Source organism: Onychostruthus taczanowskii, unplaced genomic scaffold (assembly GCF_017590055.1).
Source record: "Onychostruthus taczanowskii isolate IOZ18803 unplaced genomic scaffold, ASM1759005v1 scaffold8, whole genome shotgun sequence".
Taxonomy (NCBI): Eukaryota; Metazoa; Chordata; class Aves; order Passeriformes; family Passeridae; genus Onychostruthus; species Onychostruthus taczanowskii.
The window spans coordinates 5,589,293-5,611,025 of NW_024505892.1; positions in this window are offsets into that span (position 1 = coordinate 5,589,293).

Sequence of the window (21,733 nt, forward strand, 5' to 3'; positions counted from 1 at the left end):
CAAGATATCTGCTTAGACCAAACAAAAAGGAAACTGCCGTACAGTATCTGATGGTCACTTACAATCCAACACAGAGCTAACTAATTAGTTCCTTAGTATTATCATATTGAGTCCTAAAGCCTGAATGATGGTTGGTGTAAATGGTGGCACTATTTCACCACAGAAACTTGTTTCAGATTAAAAGAATACAGTGGCTGTGTCTAGTCAAAGTTGTTTCCCAAATACAGTCCCCTTCAAGCCATTTTATACAAATGAGACTATTTCTAACCAGTTTAAGTAGAAGAGGAGGAGTACTCAGAAAAACTCCCACTTTCCCAGCTACCTTTAGCAACTTAACTGCCATGTGGTGTGATTATAGAGCTCTGGGAGAGGCACAGGGCCCCCAGGCTGCCTTACCCACCCTGGGTGTAAGGGACATTAGGGAGAAGAAGATCCCTGTGAGGGATGCCCCTGGATGTCTGCCACAGGTGCAGAGAGATAATAGATACCAAATTGTATCTATACACTAATGTATATACAGCTTACTATTAAAAAAAAATATCCAGATTATTTTCCAGCCTTCAGGATTTTCATTTTTGCTTGTCCCTCTCCAACTGTCCTTTCAGAAGCTCTGGGAATTGTGGGATGAAAACCCCCAATAGGTTATTGTCCCCAGGATCTCTCTAGCCCTGCACTCAGCTGCCATCTGCCTCACAGCCTAAACCAGTTCAGGTTAACAGGGTTGGCTGGGAGCAGCTGAAGAGGGAATTCTTCAGCTTTCCTCACACCCCTGAAAGAAGTGCAGTCACTTGTTGCTTCTAACCCAAGGGTGGCCACAGTGAATGTTCATGGCACTTAGGGTCCTAAATCATTGCTCTGAAAACTTGACCCCAAATCTGGAGCATGATGTGTAGCCACTAACTGCAATGTGAAGAGACTTGGATCTCTCTACTCTTAGTGGTTTGACTGTGGCTCCTTGCTAAAACAAACTTTTTAACAAGTTTGTCTCTGGAAGCCTTTGGATTTATTATCCTTGCAATGTTTGTTCTTAGAATGGCCTGTTGCAGGAAACACTTAATGTTTTGCATTCTTTTTGTATCTAGTAACACACAAACTTCAGGCCTGTAATTCTATTCTTTGCAGTAATTGCAAATCATTTCATCTTCTTTCACACTTCCATTTCTCTATTACTGCTCAGAGAGCAATTGTTATAACCCACAATTTGTGAGATAGATGGTGAAAAGCAGATGACAGCAGAACCAGCAATATTGCTCCTCATGCATCCTTCTAGTCCATGCTCCTCTTCCATTTGGAAAGAAGCAGCTGCTTTTTTATATAGGTTATTTTGTTAGCTCTGCTCAAATGATGCAGTGATAGCCTACAATGTGTGAACACTTTCCTCTGAGACCCCATGGGCCGTATGGACTCCAAAGAAGTTGATCTAGGAGATATTTGCCTTATTTTCTGCTTCTGCAGAAAACTGCAAAGCTGAGAATGGAAGAGGCAATAATTAAATATATTCTTGTTTCCCGTTAACAAGAAAAGTAGTAATGAATTATCAGTGTAGCAAATTCTCCAATCTAAGAGCAACTCCTGTAACATTTTATATCATTCCACAAGCGTACTTTTCAATTCACTAGCTTCAATGCAAGCCTTTCTTTTCAGTTTAATAATAGAAATCTGCCATGTAAATTTATTTCCTATTGTGCAAGAATTCTTATAAATAAAGCTTATTTTCACAGGATCATGGAATCATTTATGCTGGAAAAGATCTATGAGATCATGAGCCCAGCACTGCCAGGTCCACCACTGAACTCTGAACCTAAATGCCTCCTCTACACATCTCTTGAATACCTCCAGGGTTGGCAGCTCAAAAACTTCCCTGAGCAGTCTGTCCCAATGCTTGAACACCCTTTTTACGCAGAAATATTTCCTAATAGTCAATCTAAACTTTCTTGGCACAACTTGAGGTTGTTTTCCTTTGACCTATTGATTGTTACCTGTGGAAGGAGAATGACACCCTTAGCGTAACCATCTTCATCCTGGAGTGATTCTTGACATTGCATATTTCTGGCCCTTGTAGGGAAATCTACTAGTTCTCTGTCATCTTTAGTTACCTGATTTCTCACCACATAAATGTACAGCACAGCTGTCAAAAGAGGAACATTTTCTGTATTTCTATATTTACTTACATTCTCTTGTCCCAGTTTTCTCAGGAATGTAATATCATGCTATAAATCTTTATCTATTGTGTATTTTAAAGTCATCACATGCTTTTAAACTGGATCACAGGCAAATGAAAAGTATGTGTTAGTGGCAAGTTAATGGCATTTCTTGATCATGCTTCATTCTAGTTCAGGAAAAGAAAATACTGGAAATTATTCAATCTGCTTTTCAATGAATATGATAACACAATTCTTACCTTTATGAAAATAAAAAAACTCCCTAATTTTATATTCAGTGCTGTTACTCTGCAGATTGGAAGTAGATATCAGTTGAGAAAAATGTTTTCTTTTAAAGGCACAAGCTCTAGAGGACTCAGACAGTTTGGCAGTATGTCTGGCAGTAGATAACATAACACCTATTGTTCTTAAACCTCTTTGAAATAGGAATGAAATCCAACAGAGAGTTAGCAACTCGACTGATTTCACTCATCATGAGCGGTATCATATAACCAAGCAACAGTCAAAGTGTGAATCCTGCTCCTGGAAGGAAATGCCAGCTACCTCGAGGCAATTCCATTCCTAGCAAAATACAAAGCTCCCCCAGTTGCAAGGATGCAAGGTCACAGTGAGAGACACTTCGGAGAGCAAACAAAGACACTGCATTTCAACTGAAAGAAATGAAGCAGGAATAAAGAAACAAAAACCAGGTGAGTGTTTCTCTGTTATGAGAGGAAACTACACAGGTGTCTTAGCTGCTGTTCTCCATGGAAAGGAAGAGGTGGGGCTGAGCTAGGAGGGTTGGAAACTGCAGGTTAACAATAAATGGATTTTTGCCTAGAGTGTAGACAGCTTTGGCCAACACCTAACCAACACAGTGATACTTATGCTATTGTTCTATCAGACCAGATTGACTCTTGGCTGCTTTAAATGACATCAGAAGCTGGAGTCTGTAGGCTTAGGGCAGCAGTAAGTTTCTGCAAAGCATCCTGCATCCATGTTTGCTCTTTAACTCTTCAGGAATCCATCTCAGTCTATAGGAGTTTTTTGTCTGCTTCAACATGTTCTGACACATTCTGACTCCTACTCCTCTGGCGTATTCAAGCAGGAGATCACAGTTATCACAGCAGCATGTGTCATTTTGGGATGGCATCCATCTTCACAGACCTTATTAATTAAATTATAGGCCCTCATCTGTTCAGAGATCAATTTCAAATGCAGAGACATATTACATGACTCATTCCACATGATTTAGCAACTTTAGCATCCTACAGTAAAAGCTCCTCAGAGATGATCCACAACATATTGCCCAGGACGTTAACGAAATATTTATAATTTATATTTTATCATTATCTAGCTTTCTTTTTCACCTTTCCCCTTTATGTCTTATATTTTTGGTAACCTAGGCCAGTAACATAATACTGAACCTTATATGCAGAGGAGCCTTCAGCATCCTCTCCCTAAATTTGGGTGGGAGCAGAACTGATTTGCAATATGGTCCAGTTACCCTGCCTTCATGTTGTGCAGCTGGGGAAAAACAGGGAAGTTACTCTCTAGCAGGGTAACTCTGAGTGTTCTTTGCTGGAGTTTACCACTGACATCAGTTTTTAGAGTGCAAGAGCCAGTATCTCACAGAAAAAAAGTGCTTTCCAAATTTTTATATACTAGTATGGTGTTTTCAAATAGGTTAATAACAAATTACTTCTGGCAGGACCTTCGCCATAAGCTTTCTCTATGTTTCTGATTGCACAGCTCTGTTAATCAATTTTACACCACTAATGTTCCTGATCTACTACCCAAATGTGCCCTCAAGGGTTTCTATGATCTGCCGTAAGCCTGATAGTATATTTTTTAAATTAGTTTGCCTGAAAGGGGAAAAGATTAAGGCCCTCTAGACCCTTGACTACCTACTTTTAGGTTTTTGCCAGAAGATGTATCTCTTTTATCTCTCTTGCAGAGAAAATTTCTCTCATTTTGTGGCACTGGAGGTAATACTTCAAAGCCACCCTCTATAAATTGAAGGACAGAAACCTGAATATCATTAGCTCATGGAAGCCATGTTATTGGCTCCAGGGGGGAGAACAAATTCTGATATGATCACGGGTGCAGCTTTTCTTTGCACTAAATCTGGGTTTGCCTCAGAGAATGTTTTTTAGTTACTTCCAGTGCTATTATTTTTGGCATAATGCGCAACAGGTTTCATCTCCCAGAATGCTTAGTGCTTTATCTCTGCCTTGAATTTTCAGTTTGCATGGAGATGCAAAATAAAAATGGTCACAGATATTTTCTATGGTCAATAAGTTAGAGAGAGCTCACAATGAATAGTCCTGCTTTCTGGAGCAGGTTTTCTCCTGCAGGATAACCCCACTATTTTAAAGAAACATTTAACTGAAGTCACGTCAGCATAAAGGAATGCAGAGGACCAGTGAGCACTTGACTGTATTTGTGCATAAAGGTCATCATTGTATCTTTCTTTTGCAGCTTAGTACCTAATTTTTTCTGCAGAACAGCAAGTATTTGTAATGCTTTTCATTGTACTGCTCTATTTTTTTTTTTTTCCATAGAGTTCTGCTAAAATTCTCTGCTGCAGTCCTATTCATGTAAATCTTCATACAGGCACTTCAGAGAGAACAATTTGCTGCACAAAAATGAAAACAAAACAAAAGGACAGACCAAGGACAGACCTGTTTTGTCTGTCCCCATGACTTGAAAAACAGAAGAGCTTATCTCAAATATGAAGCCGAAACTATATCTATAGTCTTAAATAAGCAACTATGCCACGATGTTAAGAAATTTACCAACTGTGGAAGCTGCAAACATACAATGTGGAAATCAATAAAATGCATTTTAAACCATATTTACAACTATAGCAGAGTAAGAAAACAACATAGTTTTTGAAGGTTGATTCATGGTTCTGTGCTATTCATTTTAGATTTCTATATATTTCTGGTTTAATTTTTTAAGATGGGAATTTAGCCTTTGTTAATGACATTGGAATTTCATCTCTTCCACCAGGATGCCACTCTTTTCCAGCAAATCTATTGGAAAGCTGACCCATCATGACTTAGAAAACTCAAGTGACAACCAAGAGTCTATCCTGGCAACAGACAGCCTGTGAGGTACACTGTTACCTGCCCCCAGATTGTCAAGCAGGGAGAGAGCACCCTGCAATTATTAGTGGGAATATTGTCAGTATTGCCCTGCTAACAACTTGGGACCCTGAGAAAGTGAGGCCAAAATTCTGCCTGATGCAGGTCAGGCATCCCCTTCTTTCTGTAGTTGTTCTGTAGTTCTGTAGTCTTTCTTCATTATCTGTCACGAAAAAATGACAGCTTGCAAGAATTAATATCATTAAATATTAACCCAAATCACATTTAATGAAGCTTTCCAAAAAAAAGATTATATATTCCACACTCCATCTTATGTCCTTTTGAAATATCTATTATTATGAAGGAATTCCAGAATTCATCAATGCATTTATTATTCCACATTATATTTTTTATTTCCCAGGAAAAAAACAAGGATTTATTGCATAAATTTTGCTGCACAAACCACCGGTAAGATATCAGAAAGCCTTTTGAAATTTTTTTTTCTCAAAACTGTCCTGTGCCAGACTGGATGAGACAGCTGAAGGAAATAAAGTTTGTTCTGCTCCTGGTATGCCATGGTGACCCAAGAGTATTGCAAGAGTGACCTAAAGCCTTCATTTCTGGGTTTGCCACAGGGGTAGCTGGGAGGCATTTCAGGAGGAGACTACAGCCAAAATTGTTTTATTCAGGGCTATTGTAGACTGGGGAAAAGTAAGTTTATAAATTAAACCAGAACAATTTACCTATTGATTTATTTTACATTTAAACTGTTTCTGACCACATTTAAACTGTTTCTGTTCATGAGCAGCTGCACTGGTCTCCCTGTGCTTACAGAGGGAGACAGAGCAGTCTTCTTCTTTCCTTCCAAAAGCTGTGTCCTGGTGGGAGAAACAGGAGAGGGAGGGAAGATGAAATGGAAAGGGGGGAGGAGAGAGCTAAATGGCAAGAGATAAAATATGGAAGGGGGAGAAGGGCCTTGTATAACCTTAGGACTTGCTGCAACCTAGTCACACTTTTTTCAGTTACAAGCTTCAGCAGCTGGCTAGACCATTCAGAAAATGTTCCCACAAGAAAGGGATTTAAACCTCTAAATAACCTCTTATTTTTACTGTTGTTATACCCTGATAATTTCCAGGATTTCTGGAATCCAGTTTCATGGAAATCCAGTTTCCATGAGAGACATAGAAAACCATATAAGAAATTATTAAATCAAGAAGCATACATAAGAAATTAATAAAACACTTGCTGTTTTGCCTCTTGCTTCCTTTGATAAAGGAGGTCATTAGCATCTTTCAGCTGAACAGCTTCCACCCTGTTCTTGTGCATGACAGCACACATCAGGAGTATGTCCACATGAGACTGATATATTCCTTAAAACTCCCAAAGCACACACAGTGCACCAGTGGCTGGTACTGCAGGCCTCCAAGACTGCAGAGTGAAAGTGAATTTTGAGACTGATATATTCCTTAAAACTCCCAAAGCACACACAGTGCACCAGTGGCTGGTACTGCAGGCCTCCAAGACTGCCAAGTGAAAGTGAATTTTATACAGTGAACAGTAAACACAAAATGCAATGCTCTCTGTTATATTAATTACATGGAAAAGTCTTGATCCTTTTTAGAAAAGAGAAGTCTACTCATTTCCCATGCATAAAACTCTACATCAAGAAAGTCATGAGTTGTGGATTAAAAATGGCACCATTAAAATACTTCAGTGCTTATGATTTGAGGACCTGTAGCCAACAGCAAGCCACTAATCTGCAGGAAAAAAATGCTTATACCTCAACACTGGTATGGCACAGTCTCTCAAAATCAACCTCTGTCCTTCCTTGACAACATTTTTTTTTAATAGTAATAAAAGCAAAGTTATGCTGGACTGTCTTTCCTATTCCAGTCCCCTCCCCATCTTTCTTGTTTTCAATTATGGGTTAAAACACTGAAGAAGTTTCATATCTCTTGATCCAGAGCTTTAAGCTTAAAGAGAGTGAAGCAGAAGGGAAGTGAAGAAGGGAGTGGGAAGCCCCAGTGGGTGCAGATCATCTTCTGTAGTCTGTGAGTTCTGTGAAGAAAAAAGCAAAGATGGAGCCCAAGCACACCATGGCGTGCTCTCCCTGTTTATTCTAGAATATCCCCAATTTACTGACAGCACAAAGCAGTACTGGATTGTTTATAATGTCATTCCTCAAGAATGCAATGTCCCACCCTCTCCCACTCTCAGCTTTAAACTTCTTTGATGAACACAGTTTTCCAGTAAAGACAACATGGTATTTGGCCAGAGTGGTGGAATAAGAAACATGATTCTTTTCATGTTGGACACTTGTGTAATATTTCTCAACATCCAAAGCTGGGTTTATGCAGGATTACAGCAATCCTTTTATTATTCATGAAAGATGACAGCATGCCGTGTGATAATGTTTAGGTTAGTCATCATGCAATTTACAATAGCTTATATGGAGGGAAATATGAAATCTTAGTTTGTAAAATGAAGTCTTTAATTAGTTTCATCTGTCCAACATTTGCTCTTTTTTTTTTTAAATTCAAGCAGTAAATATCTTCCAAAAGATTCACAGAGCGGGAACTTGTCTTCCAGCAACAGCTAAGAAAAGTGCTTATTAATGCCCTGAGCCTGCCATGTATGACACAGCCAGGTTTGTCACACTGTGGATCTCAGGTCTGTGTGAGAAATTGCACACAGCCCTTTATAGTTCCTCCAGGCCTGCGAAGGCTTGCGTGTCCTAGGCTGGAGAACAGCATTCCTCCAGTGGAAGAGGAAAGGAGACAACCTTCAGCCCATCACCACCACCTCCTCATGTAGGTATGGCTACTCCCTCCACCAGAGCACCAGAGACATAGAGACATCCTTCCAGGGAGAGGTGAGGAAAAAGCAGGGAAAACCACACGTGAGACCTGTTGAGATTAACTTTTCCAAAAAGTCTCCATCCAACCCTCTGGGTGCTATCAGTAATGTTAATTGTAGATGATCTTCTAAAGGCAACGCTATAAGGCACGGACAGGCCTTATTGCAGCACAGCCATAAACAATTAAAAACAATGTCATAAATGTACCTGTCAAAACCAGCAGGCATAAAGTTACACTGACTAATCTGATCTGACTGCCAAAATCAGCACACAAGAAAGTCTCCATCTGTGAGCTGAATGCCCAAGGTGCTCAGGGGGTCTGTTGTGCATGCCTGTCTCAGTGACCCAGAGGAGAGATGATGCTCAGAGTTGCCCTGTGAGGGCAGGTGGGTGTCTCATAGGACAGAGGAGTGTGAAGGACAGTACTTAATTGCTAGTGCACTTCACCATATGTTATACACACAGCATAACACTGGAATTTTTTTTTTCTTTTTGCAATAGGATAAAACACCTCAGGGAAGGCTGACCCTCCAGTAAAATATTTAATTGCATGCACACACAACAGATTTTACCTACATGAACTGTATTAATAAAGTGTCTCTGGTTGTCTGAAGATTTACTCACAGCCAAGAAGTTAAAACTACACTCTTAACGGCGAGGCTTGAGCATTTTTAAAGTGTGACTTTTCTCCTCTTTTTATTGTGCTAAAAAAAAAAAATTAGTAAAAAGGAAATTAATCTGCATCTGACCAAAACACACTTCCAAACACATGCATCATAAAAAACTGGCATTTTTGGAAGATGACTGTTGGCCACGCATTGGTGATGTTGTTGGAGTTTCTCCTTTAAGGTCAGACATTTAATCTAAGTACTATTAACAATTAAATAATTTGCCAATATTTTTTTACTTCCTAAGCTTCTTTTTAAGGTGGTTATTTGGTTTGTTTCTTTTGAAATTGTGTTTCAAGTGTGATTTTTAATGAAATTTCAATAACAATATCCCTTTAAAATGTCAAATACATTTTTGAGAAATGAAAAATATTTCAGAACAGAAACCTTTCAATTCCAAATCAGCCTCAACATTTTCTATGTTGCACTCTCTTATTCATGGCTGACTGTCCATTTCATTGAAGCTAAAAAATCAGACAGTAAGACACTTTTGCTGTGTCTGCACACATATATACATATAAAAACATATACAAATACACACACATTTATACTATTTGTCCAAGGCCAATTTGGATAAAGAAAAAGTGAGAAATGCCTGAAAAATGGTGATCTCTGGTGGAATAACTCTGTAGCTACAATAAGCACCAAGGTTACCAGGAGTTTGCTTTCTCCATCTAACTGCAATTAACATTCTAGCAGGGCCTGGAGATATTGCTGTAATTGTAATTTATTAGACTGAGGCAATGATTTCTTGATAGTCTCTCCCTTCTGCTGGGGGAAACATACTCACTTTTTTAGTATTTATTTATTTATCTATTTGCAGCTGGATGTATTTTTGAGAGGATCCTCCACCCCATTATGAGACCAGAGCTAAAGCTGATGAAAAGCACTTCAATGTTTGAAATTTTTTTTCCGACACACAACCTTGTCTGCATCTCTCTTTTACATTAGGACAGTGAAAAGAAAGGGGGACATTATCCTTGCACATACTGATACAACACAAATATTTTGAAGTTACTCGCGTAAATAAGAAAAAAATGTTTCTCTTTCTGCCTCCCTTTCTGCATCATATTTTGCCAAGAGCTGCTTCATTTAGCTGATGTCAGGCATGATGTATAAAAAATTGCGTGTGCTCTGATGGGAGCTTGTGCTCGAGTGACGTTAGAGCAAAAGCCTGGCAGACCGGGTGCGGGTACAGCGGAGGAAGGAAGCTGTGACACTTCAAGGCACTTCGAGGATCTTCGCACTTTCCATCTGACCTTGGCCGCGGGACCTGCAGCGCCAAAAGGCCTCCAGCTTTGACTGTGAGCAGGTCGTGGAGCAGGTGCCAGCCGCACAATTCCTGCTTTGTCCCGCTGCCGCCGTCGGCGGTGGGAGCCCGCAGGGCTGCGGTGCGTGCCGCAGGGCACACGGGGCACACCGGGCACAGCGGGACACACCGGGACACACCGGGACACACCGGGGCACACCGGGCACACCGGGGCACACCAGCCTCGTCTGCCCGTGCCGGTGCTCACAAGCACGGCAGTAAATCTGCCGTGGCTCGCACAGGACCCAGGGCTGGCAGCCGCCGCCTCCCTGCCCGCTCGGCGCGCTCCTAATCAGTCTTCCTGCAGGAGCGGCAGCGCCGGGGCAGACGGCGGCACATTTTTGTGCCGGGTACCTGTCTCAGTGGAGGCTTTTCCTTGGAATTGCGGCCCACAGGCAGCTGGCCAGAGTGGCAAAGGAGCTGTCGGGGCTCGGTGGGGAAGTCTGGGAGGAAGGCAGCCCCGTGCGGAGAATGGCAGGAAAGCCGCCCCGCTTCCCGGCGGCTCTGTCTGCTGGGAGGCAGCGCGGCGCCGGGAGCCCGCCCGCCCTGCAGGCGCGTCCCGGGATTTCCGAGCCGCAGCCGCAGCTCCTGCTAACAGCCAAATATTTCACTCTAGAGACATACTACACTTCCTGACATAGGATGCACTTGCATGTCTCCTGGTGACCTTAAACACTAATAAAGGAGTCATAATAGGACCTAGACGGGCCTTGAGAGCCGGCCGGCACACGGGTGGCTGAAAGGGAGGCTGGAGGGTGGGAGTGCTTGTCTGCTCTTTGTTCGGCAGCTTTCGTGTCGTGTTCCTTCCCTTTTGATTATGCAGAGGAAGGGATTTTAAAATACACTTGTGTTGCCCTTTTGCCAACAGCAGAAATTAATCCAATGTGCTGGGAGAGAAAAAGCTCCGTGTCCTGATGGCTGGGGCTCTCCAGCATCTCCTGGCAGCTTGCATCTGACCCAGGAACCCTCTCAGCTCTTCCTCCCCACAGCTGTGGCCCACCAAAGAAAAGGGCAACACAATGCAAAAACTGATCCTCCTACGGATCCTACTCACTTATTCCCCCTGCCTGGGCAGGCAAGAAGCTGCTGTGCCTATGTATCATGGACATTTTAAGGCTGCCTTGCAGTTGCAAACTCAGACAGACATCCAGCTCCTACCCAAATCACAGGCTGAAGGAATGGTGAGATTCTTGGTGATGTTGGGCCAGAATTTCTTCTGCTGACCACAGACTTACTTGGACTCAAAAGAGTGGAGGAGTTAGCCCCTTCAGTGCAGGGAAATACAGAGGCTATTACATGCTGCCTCCTGCCACATGTGGAGTTTCGTACTGCCTTGGCCCTATAGCTCAGCAAAAATAAGCAGAGAGAGGTTAATTTTGGACCATGCTGGCAATCCAGCTATCAACCATAAAATGTGCTCAGACTTGCTAAGTAATGAGTGAATGACGACTTTGTTACAGGCAAAATGGTACAGTGTCACAGTGTTAGAGATCAAATGCAAGCGGGGGAGAAACAAGAGACCACCAGGATAAGAGGCAGACTTTCTCATCAGCAGAGAAAACTATTTTACTCTTTTAATAGCTCTAAAAATACTCTATTTGACCATGAACCTATGTTATTTAGATCTGTTTATTTGTAAAAGGAAGGATAACAGTCTTCAACTCTATATTACATAAGATCAGCTGACATTTGCTATGATATCATAGACCAGCAAAATGAAATAACTCGCAGAGAAAATATTGACTTTCTTTGTCTGAAATTAAGCCAGCAGACAGAAGAGAGATGAATATAAAATAAGAAAAAATCTTACAGCAGTCATATCCAAACTAAATTTAGATACAAGTGAGGCATGTCCTAATTTAGGAAAGCGCAAGAAAAGATCTTAAGCATTATTATCTCTAATATAAAACTTTAAGTTGCAGAAAACAATCCTCAATAATATCATCCTCCAACACTTTCACAGAATTCCCATGATTTTGGCAGGAGCTATGCACACATTTTGGAGGGAGGCCTTCAGCTGCATGGAGAAATAGGAGGTTGAACCTGTACACATGGCAATTCTTAATGGTCATTTTCACTACACAGGCCAGCAAATCAAAACACTTTAAGTCTGCTCTCAGCTAAGACACTAATCAAATAACCTCACATCTGACATGCCCTGAGAGTATCAGTCTGCCTTCAAGACTCTTTCCCAGGATCTGACTGACAAGGGCAATTAATCAGGGCTGGGTCCACTGTAGCCAACAATGTGACGTCAGTGCAAAGCTGGTGAGAAGTCCACACCAGAGCTCTTTTCTTGCATCAACTTTGTTCTCAACATAGTGCTGTTGCTCACTTAAACCTCATTTTTTAAATATAAATACACAGTTTTGAAGCTTCTGGTAGAATACATTTCTCAACTTGACTCAATTCAGTAAACTTTAACAGAAATTTCTACAAAATCCTATTCACTTGCATTCCACTTTTTGCAAAGAGGAAAGAAGCAATCATAACTGTCTGAATATTTCTGTCACAGAGATTTTTCTAGCATTTCTTCTGTACTTTGAGAACAGTCTCCTGCATAAGTTTTCTAGGGTCTGATATGCTCACTTGTTTTCTTTTAATTCACCATCCTGTGTATGGAAAATATTCTCCTGACTTTTTGCAAATTCTTCAGTTTTAATCCAATGCATCTGAAAAACAACTCTTCCCCGAGTACTAGGCTTGGAGGGAATGAAATGCTGTTTCCTGTGTGCTCTAGGGTTTTAGGATGGCAGAAGATTTAAATGTCGATCTTTAATATTTATAGGAATTGATTCATTGCACTACACCCTCACCACCGAGTTTACACTTGTGTTCATAAATCACTCCAGGTCAAGAACTGTATTGAGGACCTCATCCATTCAGCATCTGGCCTTTATGTAGCAAAATCAGATTTAGAAGACTTTGGAGACCTTGCCACTTCTTAGAGAATTCTGGTCTTTTGCATTATTTCTGTTTTCTTATAGTGCCTTATTAAGCAATACTTCTATCTCCTGTTATCCCTTTCTAATTCTAGCAGGATTCTATCCCTTTCTAATCAAGCAGGATTGTTAGCATCCCCCTGCAATGCTCCAGGCCTCACCACCTCTTTTCTTCTTCCTCTTGGCCTTTTGTCTGCTGTTTCTGTCAAGTATTTCTGCACAGCATTTCCGTTTCTTTAAAGGCAACCCCATTGGTGCCTCAGCTGATCTCAATTTGTATGTTACACAAGACAGAAAAAAAAAAATAAAACCAGTCTGAAATACCATTTGCTTTTTAATGCATAAAATACACCATAAGTTCACCTCATGCCATGTGCGTGTTCCCGTTCTCCTCCGCATCAATTTTTCCATGGAAACTTGCACCAGCGTCATACGGGACAGGACCTCCCCACACTTGGGCTTGTCCTTGGTGAGAGGAGGGCACTGCTGGGAAGGTGAGTGTGACTGACAGACAAAGGGCCCGAGGCCCTTTGGCACATGTGTTTCTCCAGCTCTAGTTGTGAGTTGACATGTTTACATTGCAAACCACTCACAGATTGCAGTGGGTGCAAACAGGCATCTTCAATTATTCGTGTGGCCTCTTCCCCATAAATAAAATATTAAGAAAGAAAGAAAACTGTCTGCTAGCCTGTTTACTGCCAGGATTCCTCCCATCTTGTGGTACTCAAGCAGAATGACTGGGACAAACTCCTTGGCTGTTGTGGAAACAAGAAATTATGACAAATGAGCCCAGACAGTGGTCAGGTGAAGGGCACGGTGACGATGGGCTGGCCCTGCAGCAAGGCGGGGGTCAGGGCCCTGGCTGACATGCAGGAACACTTCAGCACATCCTCCCAGACCTGCTGTCCCTCCACGGCAGGGAGATGTTGGCCACGTCAGTCCTGCTTGCCCTGGAGGTGGAAACAGCCCTCTCCAGCTGCTGAAAGGGGGCTACCAGAGTTTCATAACAGTTCAACCCAGGTGGCATCTCTGTCACATCCAGCTCCTGTGTACCTCAGAGGACTCCAAATCAATGCCAAGGGAGCTTCTTTGGGCCATAATACATGTTCATGCGTTCAGTCAGCCTTTTTTCCAACATAGTAACATGGCACAAACAAAACCACAGGCAAATACAATGTCCCATGTGAATCTCATGTAGATGTAGAAATAGCTTTGGTCTTGGTATATTTCAAGTGACATTTTTGTTCTAAAGAACCTGTTTGAGTTATAATCTAAACGCCATTTTTCAAAGTGACCTTAGGGCCTGCCTCCCTCTAGCTCTTGGTCAGGCTAATAGCTTCTCCAAGCTGGCAATTGGATCACTTCACATGTGGTGGGGCTTTGCACATCTGGATCCAGGGATATCCCTCCTGTTTGGCATATGGCAATGGAGACAGGAACACAAGGTCATGGGTACTGCAGGGCACTGCCTGAGTCCTATGTCACTGCCTGGCACACAGGAGAAAATAAGAGTTTCAGTTCATGCTGGGCATATTAGCAAAGAGTGCAGGGACCAGTTTTGCCAGTACTCTTTAAATTTTGATCTTTTATAACTAATGAAAAAGAAACCTATAAAAAATTAATTAATCAAAGCAAAGAAAATACACACATTTTGGAAGACCAACCAGTCTCCAGCAGCAATCTGTGAACAGTATGGTTCAGCAATGCTTGGTTTTCTTTTTCCACAATTTCCTAGGAGTCATATTCATCCTGCCTTCAAGGACTGGTGCCCCTGCTTAATCAGATTTATAATAAGCCTAATATTTAGGTTCTCAAGAACAATTTGAGATTTCCTTCCAGTGAACATTAGAAAATGATACTGTGATTAGCCATGATATCTCTCTGACTGGGACTGTTAAACAAAACAAGCAGTTGGCACAACTATTTGATTTGGGAAGAAAGAGAAGCAAGAGTAATGACAGCCAGTTTCCAGGTTTTTAATAGAGGAAATGTTTTTGATACAGAAGTCCCATCCCAGTTGTATTTGAGTTCACATATGAAGTAAGACAAGTTGTTTTTCAAACATGGAAATGTTCAGAAAAGCTGACTGAAATTATTTCTTACAGCCCTCTATTCACCTTTTTCTTTATGCAGCCCCTGAAAATTAAAAGACTTATGACATGTAAGAGAGGGTCAATCCTGCCCAAAAATATATTAGTCAGCTAAGACAAGAGCAGCTTTTAACTCAGCTTTGCCTTTGGACTATAAGGACTTTGTTAGCATAAAAAGAGACATTATTTTTCAGAGAAATATGATGTCAGTAAAGCTCTTGAAGAATAAACAAAATTTTTTCCTTCATTGTGCATTACAATCTTAGAAAAATAGTGAACTGAATTTCTTCTCACACTTTTTACCCCAAGTGATGCACAAGGCAGAAAAAAAAACTTCTCAATAGATTATGAAATTTCAAGCTGAACCTAAAAAACTTAGGAAAAAGTTTTAGATTTAACCACTGAGACAGTGAAACAAGTGGCAGACCAGAACTCTGCAACTTTACATTTTTGTTTTCCATGATTCAGTCTAATCCCTTCCACAAGCAGAAGACTATACAAGGCATTTACTAGAGAGCTGTTTCTTTTTCTTCAAATTTCAAAGTGCTTTTTTCCCTGGTCTGAAAATGTCTTAAAAGTAAACATCTGTCTTTCATCTGCTGGATGGCAATTTAAGAACATCTACCATTAACCCCCCAGGCACCTCTGCAGATCTGAGGTTCCTCATAGCAAGAGATGTTTGGGGCTCTTGGTGGTCCTTGGCTGCAGAGTAACCCAGAGCATCTACATCTCTGTGAACAGGAGAATACAGCATCAGGGATCCCTTTCTGCAATACAGCTGGACCATATAAAAAAAGTCATAAAAAGATCCTAAAACAAAACATCACTTACATTACATGTCTGTTCCTATTTGTGTTCCCAGTAGTGTCTTCAAGATAGACCTGCTTTAAAAAAAAAAAAAAAAAAAAAGAGAGAGAGAGAAAGATAGATTAGCACCTATTACAACCAAACAAAAATGTACTCTAGGGGATTTTTTTGTCTAAAAACATGGTCTTTCTCTCTCATCTTTAGCACCCAAGTCTACCTACTGCTCTCTTCTGGAGCAGCTTTTAGAGTTCATCTCCTATCAAACACTTGTGCACATTCAAGGTGCAGGTACTTGACACTCTAGAATATGTCTAATCTGTTAAATGGGAAGAAAATTCTTTGCCTCCTTTGTTTGATATGTCACCTAATATATTTCATGAAATATGAAATCAGATTAAGCCTGAAATGCCATGTCTCACCCAGTGACTCCTAAGTGGCATTTCCCTGTGCCTGGGATAAGCACTGGATACCATTTCTTTGTAGAACAAGCTGAGCTTTATTCCATCCCAAACTGGCTACACCAGGACTTGGAACAGGCCTCATGAAATTTAAACTGTTGTGTGCCAAATGACTGCTTATCCACTAGAGCAGCGCTGCTCCATTCTAACACTCCTCAGCCAGGACAGCAAGACCTCATTGACCACGGAGTAAGAAAAAAAGTGGTGGTGGCTGGGCTGGGGGAGACCCAGGTGCTGTGACACGCTGCTAGAACATTGTGTATGATACCTCCAGCATTTAACACAAAGCATAAATATTCAAGGGACTAACGCCTAAATATCATTCAGCCTTTTCTGTTTTCTTTTATAGGGATTACTGTGCCTTGCATTTTACCACAGCCTCCAAGCAGTGTGTTTCCAGTGGTCCACAAGGCAGCCTGCCACTAGATCTCTTTTTAAAAAATGGGATTTCACCAGTCAGCTAGGCACTTTTGAAAATGTTACTCCCAGTCAGACCTTCCCCCCAGGGAAGCTGCTGGCATGCCTGGGACCTACCAGCACAGAAGCAGTTAATTTCTATGAAGACTCTGAGAAAAAAACCCCAGCCTAAGAACAGCCCTGTGTTGGGAGGAGAGCTGGAAAACGAGGCTGTTGCTGTTGTTTTCATTGTGTGCACTCTAATCAGAGAGAGTAAGAACAATAATGCATGTAATGCTGATTTTGGACCGTTTCCATGCAGCTTTTCCCAGGCTAGGCAGCCTTGGGAACCACTGATAGTGTGGCACACCAGGGGCACAGCCTCAATCACCAAGCACAGGGCAGGGCAGCCTTTTCTGCGCATAAAATATGTGAGGGATGACAAGAATCTTCCCAGCATGGGAAGTGGCAACAACAAAAAAAAAATATACAAGGGGCTGAAGCTGAGTGCAACATCCACTGCAGAGCATGCCTGCAGGCAACACTCAGATTTGAAAGGTAGACTGCTATTTTTCATTTCCTCCCCCGTTTTGCGCTTGTTTGTTTGTTTGTTTGTTTTCCCTTCTTTCATTAGATGCCCCCCTCCCCCTCTCAGCACCACTTTGAAGCCAAGATGAAAGAATTGCTGTGGCTGCTGGCACAGAGCACACACAGGGAGACTGACTGAAGTGTGCTTTAGTTTAAGATGGCATGGCTTTTTTTTTTTTTTCCCCTAAGTAGGGAAGGGACAGGGGGAGGGGAGAAGAGGAGAAGAAAGTTATTCAGCTAAAAACAATATATTACACTATATTGAAAGGCATATTGTACAGCTTGGATTGAAACATGGTCCTAATTTTTCAAAGCTTTGCTCTTCAAGGACAGAGGGTTTTGGGTAGCTAAGATGTGGCATCCTCCCAGACAGCAACTGCCCATATTTTATTCATAAAACCTGCCACATCAGTATGTGATGAGAATTGACACAACAAGCTGTAGCTCCGTGACCTGTTTTGAATAAGTCGGTCAAATCAATGATGTTTGTCCCTTAGTAGCAAAAATTTATGTAGCCACTGAGGGGTGGAAAAAAAGTCACTTGCTACCATTTTTGTTTCTAAAACAAAGAGACGCCTTTGAACAGTAACAATAAAAGGATCAACTTGTTTTCTTTTCTTTTCTCTAGCAATTGATTTCTTCTGACATCCACTTTGAAAAAAGAAAAAAAAAAAAAAAGGAAAAATTTGGCAGAAGAAGGGATAGAATTTACACACTTCTTTCTTGACACTGGAAGATGTGATTATCTGTGAGTGGATTAAACACTCAGTTATTTGGGGAAATCCTGGTGTCAGTGACATCAGCAAGGGATTGTCAATGACTTCAGCATATCAACAAGTTCCAGTCCCACCAAGTTCATCATGTGCTGTCCAAGCCTGCAAGGACAAGGCTCTTCCACCAACTCAGGCTTGTCCCGATGATGGGAAAGTTGTACAAAGGCTCTGCAAAATCCAGGGAAAAGGAAAGGTCACCATACATGGTTGCAATATTTTCTCCTGCCTTCAGCTCCCACCCTTGCCCCTATAAAAGTGTCATTCACCACTAGAATTTCATGCTTATTTAATATCTGTTAGTCACTGTTAAACTGCCAACAGCTAGCTAAATTCACACTAATGTTCTTTTAAATATGCAGCAGTCCTACCATTTACAATCATTATGGAATTAAACTGTAGAATTAAGCTCTCAGGTCAAATACCTTAACATATATCTAAAACAGCATTAATTAGCATGTCCAAGGATTTTTTGGAAGCCCTTGAAGAGAGCAATTACAGCAATTGGTTAATATCCTTTGAAGGGTGGATTGCATGCAGCTTAGCAAGTTAGAACTTCTGACTATTAATTTATTTTGAACTAATTCTGACCCTGCTTCTGTCTGCTAACAGCAAGCCAACTTTCAAAGGCCAAATATACTGGTGTACAAAGTAAGCCAAGTTTTCTGGAGAATAGAGAGCAGCAAGCCAGCTTCTCAGAGGGATGGGGCTGGTTCCGTATCAAAGATTAATAGAGAAACAAAATAATCACAAAATAGGTGTTATCGTGACCTGTTACAGGGAAAAATAATTTTATAGCAACATTTTTTGTATATGGAACAATTCAGGGCCCGTGTTAGGAAACAGCACAGCCACTGAAAGAATTTCTTGTCACAGCAGTAACAGAGGGGACTTGTTACAGACTAAGCAGTTTCTAAGCAAGCAGCAAACAGGATTTCGTAACGGTGGCATCACAAGAGAATCATGAGGAGATCTTTAAATAACAGACAGACTATAGGACTTGAAAAGGTTTTCTGACTTGGCTCCAAGGAAGGACCAGTTATGCCTAAACTATTCCAGGCATGTTTATGGAATCTTGTCTTTAAGATCTCAAATGATGGATATTCCTCAGTTTCCCCAGGTAACATAATTCAGTTATGCAGTGTGTAGCTGACTGCACATTAAAAATCATTCCTAAGATCTACCCAAATCTCCTTTATGACTGTTTGGTATGCATGCATCACATTCTTCTGGAAGGCAAAATGTATTACACTTTAGCATTTTCATTTGGGCTGCCTTTATCCTTATCATGAATATATGCAGTCAGGTCCATCTTTGCTCCTAATGGTTCTAGGATGGTGAGATTAAAGCTGGAATATGCTCCACTACTTGTAGCATTTTGCCTAGCCAAATTCTAATTGTAGGACTCCCTTTTGTGAGTGCTGTGATATACTTCATATCGCTATTGTTTTAAAAGCACTGGCCCTTTTAGAAGAGCAAGCAGAAGGGGGTTGGAAAAGGGAACATCCAACTTTTAAATTAATTGCAGTAACTGGGTGCCAAGACACTGGGCAATGAACTTTGCATATCAGACAACCACATGGATCTCTCTCAGTCTGAATTGACAGGTCAATAATAATGGGGAAAAAAAGTAATTTTAACTGAAAAATAAAAACACTCAAATATAACAATTCTGCATATGGTTATTCTCCTACTACTACACAGAATCCAGCTACAAATTAAAAACTGTGGTGTGAGGAAAAATCTAGGCTCCATAAAGAGTTATTTTTCAATGTGGTGATATTAACAATGTCATCCAAAATTCTCTTTTCTCAAATCAGTGGATTTGATGTTTTCGTGAGATAGTTGCAAAGTAGTGACACAGGAAAGGCAGAACAAATCTTAGTTCTTCCCTAGCATCCAAGAAATGCACCACTTATTTTAATGACCAGAAAGAAGATTCAGGTAAATTTTGAAGGGCTTCAGTAAAAGTATCTATTTGGTGTTCCTCAGAGACAGAAAAATTCAAATTGTTAGTGCTGTGAAAAAAAAATTGGACAGTAATGTGAAGAATGAACATATACGATATAATGCTGAAAAAAAATCCAGAGGAGACATTAAACCCTTTACTTTAGCATTTACATGGCTTTGAATATTGGTGGTAAGGAATAAACCTGAAGAGGAGGAACAAAAATGTGTCTGCTTGTGTAAGGCAAGGTTTTGTCACCAAGTGTCTACTGCTGACTGTGTTTTTTAAGGTAGAATATTGAACAGGATGAGCCACATACCGGTCTGAGAACTGCCATGACCCTAAAAGAAAGAGATATTGGAATAATTCCAAAATCTGCTCAAGGTAACATCTTTTCCCTTTTCACCATCAGAACTGGAACAAAAATATTTAGCAGGGCTGGTCACTGCTAATCTCATTCACTAACTTATTCTTTTTACTAGCTGAGCTGCAACATTCAGCACTACGTTTCTGGCTTTAGATTTTAATTACTGTATCCAACTCCCACTACACCTGTGTGCTCCCCAGCTATGAGAAGATTTTCCTGGCCATGTCTCTGACTCCACAAGACTCTGTGTGCAGGATCCCTTAGGAAAAAAAGAGCAGTACCCCTGCCTTTACCACTTCTAGTGCAAGCCACTACCCTGTCCTGCAGTTACAGCAACCACAATTTCCCTGAATCCTTGGGTTTTGTCTAGTTTATTTGGCCTAAAATGCCATTTGTTCTGTCAGTGAACTGAGCTACATTTAGTATCCAGCAAATGGTATTTTGTCTCTGCTCCATAAACAAGTCAGAGCCAGACACAGCCTGCACACTTGTTCTGTGGGGATCACTCTTACTAATGAATACATGGTTGAGTGTCTAACAGGAAAATATCAGCATTTTTGCAAAATCAAAATTTTTTTCATTAAATAATTAAATATTTTTATTAAATGACACTGAGATAATAGGTTGATTTTTCAATCCTCATGAATGCCTTTGACAGGCAGCAAGTCCATGTGAGTTACTGACTCCTGCAGGATAGGGCAGAGCTTTTTTGAAAGGTTACAGAAGAATCCTGGTATTGGTTAACAAATTCATCCTCTCCTATGTGTGAATGGTATAATCAAGGGAAAATGTGTCATGAAATGCTTGAAAGAAAAAGAGTAGGTGTGTTTCAAAGCACAAATAAATCTCTACCTTTGCAGTCTCTCAGCAGATCACATCAGGCAGATTAAGGTTTTGTGTCACTACTGGTGGGCTGTGTGTAACAGCTTGAAAACTTACTACCCTGACATTAGTCCCAAGCTAAGGCTTATTAGCCAGACCAAAAGCAGCTGTTTTGCCATGACCCACAGCTTTAAGGAAACAAAACAATTAGTATAGTTATAAATAACTGCTTTTGAAGAGCATAAGTCATACTTTTCTGGTTTTCTTTTGTGTCCCCTATAAACAAACTAGCCCTTAAAATAATTGTGTTAAGAGCAAAGACATGAGATATATGACTGTGACAAGTAATAGCCTCTTACAAAAATTTGGGAGTTTGGGGCTTTTACACTCCTAGAGTAATAAAGAAGATTGCAAGAGTTTTTTTAAGGACTGTAATGACATCTGAGAGGAGAGCTTCAATTGCCATTGACATTTGAATCTC